The 5,210-nt window shown below is 38.6% G+C and overlaps 1 long non-coding RNA gene across 2 annotated transcripts; it reads right to left on the bottom strand.

Moving 5' to 3' along the window:
• Window positions 1–2,296: 2,296 nt before the first annotated feature.
• On the bottom strand, window positions 2,297–4,496 carry LOC129101756 (uncharacterized). Of its 2 annotated transcripts, none has more exons than XR_008531695.1 (4): window positions 4,436–4,496; window positions 3,083–3,156; window positions 2,802–2,875; window positions 2,297–2,512 (listed from the first exon to the last, which is right to left on the bottom strand). It is a non-coding gene; the product is annotated as an uncharacterized LOC129101756 (long non-coding RNA). The 2 variants fall into 2 exon arrangements; XR_008531696.1 differs by lacking the exon at window positions 4,436–4,496 and adding an exon at window positions 3,893–3,999.
• Window positions 4,497–5,210: the final 714 nt, after the last annotated feature.

Genomic DNA, 5,210 nt, shown 5'->3' with positions numbered 1-5,210 from the left:
CCTGTAATCAAACAGACAGATTTTATGTAATAGGTTTTTACTAACTTTAAGAAGAATGCACACATTTGGTGAACAACAGGGTGCATTAATGGCAACTGTTAGGCATGCAAACATGCAAAGTGCTTCGATAAACCGAGTATTTTGTTTTGGGCCTACTGTAGCAGCAAGGAGAAGACTACTGGAGCAAGCACCTTGAAACATTTCGAAAACGAAGCAATAAACGGCAAATAGAACCAGCTGAACAACCTGGAAGCTGGAAATGAAATCGCGCGCAAGGCAGCATGGGTATACCCAGGCTAGTATTGGCATATCCACTTTCTAGAATCGCACCCATGGTCAACGCCGAAGGAAACTGAAGGAATCAAAAAGAGGAAGTCTCACAGCAGAGTGCATGTCAGAAAGGTAGGATTTTTGTTATTATCATTCATTATTGCACTGTCTGATAGTAAACAGGAACATTTTCACTAGCATATTGTCCCTACTAAATAAGTGACCGTGTCAGGTTTTCACTGACGCGCTAGCTATTGCATTGTGTTAAACATACCATCAGGCATAGGCCTACCTGCCTAAGCACTAAAATGTGCTTAGGCAAAGTAGCCATCAGCTGCTCAGGGTGTCATGGTCATACTATGTTTGATTTCGAGTAAAAAAAAAAGAGACATCAAATGTAAAAAAAAAAAAGGTCTATGCCTGGTATAGTAGCCTAGTTTAAAAAAGGCAACCTTCATATTGGTATGAAGGTTGCTAAGATTGTTAAGGCTGCCCCAACAAACGTGACTTGGAGCGTATTTAATATTACTGTGAATTATATACTTACTGAAAAGCAAGGTCTTTGTTGCCATCCTACATTTTTCTTGGGTGCAACCTACATACTCAGCACTGCTGCTCATACCACAAATAAATGGAACATTTTAAACAATGCAAGGCAAAGACAATTTTCATAACCTAGACAGAATTGGTTATTCCAAGCAGAAGGAGAAGAAACCATGAAATTATCTTTAAACTAGAGTTTTATGAATTGGCATACCACAAGTTCTGATGATCGTGATATCATATTTTGGCCAGTTTGGCTCATGGTCCTCGCTGTTGGCAGCTGCCCTTTTGGCACGTTCTGTGTTTTTATATTTTGGCCAGTACACCATCCCGTCATCACACCACTTATCCGGGACAACAGCAATGTCCCCATTGGCAAATCTGATCAGATGAAAACTCATCCCTAATGTAGAAAGAAAGACGATAGCGCAATGACAATCAAAATGTCTGTTTTTTTAAATGGAAAGTTCTGCAGAGAAGGGAAGTTGAAAAAAGTTGAAAGTTGGCACATGTATCAATTCAGCATAAAATTCAGCATAAAATGTAATTTCCCCTGGCTTTTTTATGTATAATGTTATGTATTATATGTAATCTCATATTTAGAAAACATGAAATTATGGATTATGGAAAAATACAACCTTTTCTGAAATACTCACAGCAAATTTTCATCCAGAGTAATTAAGTAATGGAAGTCATAGTCAGAAGTCAGTAGTCAACCATATTATTAGAGTTTTTAACTTGAACTGATTGTTTAAACTGATTGATTGAACTGATTCATAGTCAGTAGTCAACTATATAATTAGAGTTTTTTAACTTGAACTGATTGTTTAAACTGATACATTTATTGAACTGATTGTTTTTGTTTTTTGTTGTTTTGTTGTTTTGTTTCATTTAGTGGAGGAGAGGTATGGCCACAAAACCATCCCTGTACGGCAAGGCTACACATTTCTGTCGCAGCGCTGACACCTCAACCGACTTCAGCTCATCAGATGCATCATTTACAGCAAATATGTTCATTCTGTCAGAGTTGAAGGGGTAGGTATAGAATGGAGACTGCCGGGAAAATTCTGTGTAAATAGCGTACACACCATTATCATTTTGGATAATGTTTTTGATAAGGCAGACTTTATCCCCCACCAGAAACATGCCCTCTGCCAGTGTTTTGGCATATTTGCTTAGGGTGGACTTCAAGGAGGAAAGGATGCCAAAGTGATGGTAGTTCCCCCCAGCCTTCTCCTGAATAGCATAATGCATTTTTGTCTTGAGAAGGGTCCTACCATCCTTCGGCAGATTGGGATGGGTTATATGGAGTATACTCAACAGTGCAGTCAGGGCAACCATGGAAATGCCAAAACTCACTGCCCAGTTGGCAATGTTATCAGAAAGTGATGTTGGGTCATCATCATTTTCAGAATCTGAACCTGATGTCCCATCCCCATCACATCCATCCCAATGCACATCATCAAAATCTGCCTCAAATTCCATGTCCTCTTCAGTAAGAACTTGCACCTCTGGCATTGCATGTGCACCTGAAGAGGGTTGGGCAGTGTTCTCAGAAAGAACTCTGTCATCTGCCCCTATTCCTGTCATGTCAGTCATGTCTGTCCTAATTTGATTAAGCCTTTTTTGAACGTCTGCACGTGTCCTTCGTCTTAAGGCTGATAAGGAGACAGGCACAGTCTTTCTATTCATTTTTGTTCTAAAAGACATTTCAGAAAAAAAGAAAAGAAAGTAAAATGTATCATTAATCATTGTTTCTAATGTTGTATTTAAATAAACACATTGTTGAATGGTGGTGTTGTCTGTTTCATTGCTACAAACTAGACAAGAACATAGAAATGTGCCATTTTCTGCAGGAAATGCATTGTGTAGTTATTATTAGTAGTAGTAGCAGTAGTAGTATCATTATTTGTTCTGTGGCCAACTGCTCCAACTGCTAGAAAATGTATAAGCAACATTACATTTTAAGAAACCAGAAAGTATCTTACTTGATCAAGCGAACCCAGCAGAGGAAATTGTAGCAACAGTCAAATCCAGAACGGGCAACAGTCAAATCCAGATGCTGCAGAACACACAAAATAGAAGATGGGGACCAAGTTCTATACAGTAGCATAAGAAATCAGAAACTGGCGCGAATACCCATTAGTTGTTTGAACCGAATCCCTTCACTTGATTTAAGCCATTTAACTGCATTTTCTGCAGGAAATGCTCCAACTGCTAGAAAATGTGTAAGCAACATTACATTTTAAGAAACCAGAAAGTATCTTACTTGATCAAGCGAACCCAGCAGAGGAAATTGTAGCAACAGTCAAATCCAGAACGGGCAACAGTCAAATCCAGATGCTGCAGAAAACACAAAATAGAAGATGGGGACCAAGTTCCATACAGTAGCATAACAGTGATTAAAATGGCAAATTTTATATATAATATAATATAATATATATATATAAATGTAAAATAAATGTAAAATCTCTGGAATAAAATAATGATAGAAATAATGTCTCTTCTGTGTTAGAAAAATGAACTAGTAAAATAATAGCTCTCTTTCAAAGTTAAGTGCCATGTGCAAAGACAGCTGCCAGACCAGTAGCTAGTAAATATCATTCAAGATGTAATTAATAATAATTACCAAGTCATAACATATGAGTATATTAATATTATACATGACTCAGGGCATCAGCTAATCAGATGGTCTGCATTTATAACTACTACAGTCATTAGTTACCCACACAGCCCGACACAAAATACAGAAGTTAGCCTAACACACACAACTATCAACCATTGATTATTATTATTTTTAACAGAGTCTCATGTTCCTATGCCTACAGGAAAATCACATGTTACCAAAGCAGTCTTCCACCTCCCCCTCTTCCAAAACAGGGCCACATACAATGTCATCACCTGGTAATCTCATGCTAACGTTAACGTTACAGCGTCACTAATGACAGATATGAAAACATTGTCATAATGTTAACGTCCACTGACTTTTATAACGTTACGTTAGGTCTTCAATTCAGACCTAACGTCCAAGTCTACTGCCAATTCACACAAAATAAATAAGTTCATATACACAACATACCATTTATGACCGCTGGTCTTCTTTTCTTTCCTTTTTGCCGCCTCTAGATTGTTGACGCTGCCGCGTCTGGTCGTACGTCCTGATTAACGTCTGTACGTCATACGACGTCTTCTACTGTAATAACGCTAACCCACAATGACAACCGGGAGAGGGGGGGCACACACATATACACACATATACACGCACAGAAGGAAAACCGGACATTATCATCAATTAATAAAAAAAACCCGGACGCCCCGGACGGGACGTAAAAAGTGGACATGTCCGGGGAAAAGAGGACGTTTGGTCAGCCTAGGCTACAGACTGACATGATTATCGCCTCTCAGCTAACAATAGCCTGGTGCAAAAAATGATAGCCTAACTGAAAAATTATTTAGGCCTACTGCTAGTCCTAATATCAAACAACGTCATTACAATCATACGTAGTCTAAATGATGATTACAAAAACACAAAGGCCAATGTTTACTGTGAATGTCGCAATATAGGCCTATCAATAAATAATTAGGCCTACATAAATCAAAATCAATAATAAATCATGCTTACGTAACGCAACCGTGTTCCAGCAAAGAAAGAAAGTCTCAACTGAATGATCTGCTCTTTATAGGCTTTCAACGTGTTGGCGCGTCCGCGTTCGCGGATCAGACACGGGTCCGACACGGGTCCGCTCAGGATCCACAATATATCAACAAATAAATCAAATAATAATAATAAATCAATAATAAATCATACTTACGCAACCGTGTTCCAGCAAAGAAAATCTCAAATGATATGATCGTCTCGGCTCTTGGTGATAGGCTTTCAAACGTTATGGCGCGTTTTGAAATCCGACACGGGTCCTCTAGGCGGCGCCAAAACGGATGTGACAGTAACGCGGGTTTCCGCATAGGAGTCTACTGCTGTAGCCTATGCTAGCATGTAAAAGAAGAGACCGGTCTCGTTGAGACTGTGTGTCTATTGATACTCTGTTTCAGTGCTCGAGACAACTCCGCTGCGAACCCCACACACAGACACCCTACCCACAACTCTGTCTGAGAATAATTATTGTTATTAATGTTGATAGATAATTAATAAGTGGGATTACCAATCCTAATTTATGTGCTATTTGGTAATGTGTATATATACATATATTAAAGCAAAAACAAAGATTTCCACGATGTGATCGCATACTGATTTCAATGTCAAATACGATGGCAACAGTTGAATTTCAAAGCAATGAGGTCCGCCTCAGTATACATTTGATATATTTTTCTTTTTTATTCAAACATTGTGTGTCATAAACAAATTACCGTATTTTCCGCACTATAGGGCGCACTGGATT

The sequence above is a fragment of the Anoplopoma fimbria genome, chromosome 13 (assembly GCF_027596085.1).
Source record: "Anoplopoma fimbria isolate UVic2021 breed Golden Eagle Sablefish chromosome 13, Afim_UVic_2022, whole genome shotgun sequence".
Lineage (NCBI taxonomy): Eukaryota > Metazoa > Chordata > Actinopteri > Perciformes > Anoplopomatidae > Anoplopoma > Anoplopoma fimbria.
Note: the sequence above shows the minus strand (reverse complement) of the source record. Positions and strands in the feature narration are given on the sequence as shown.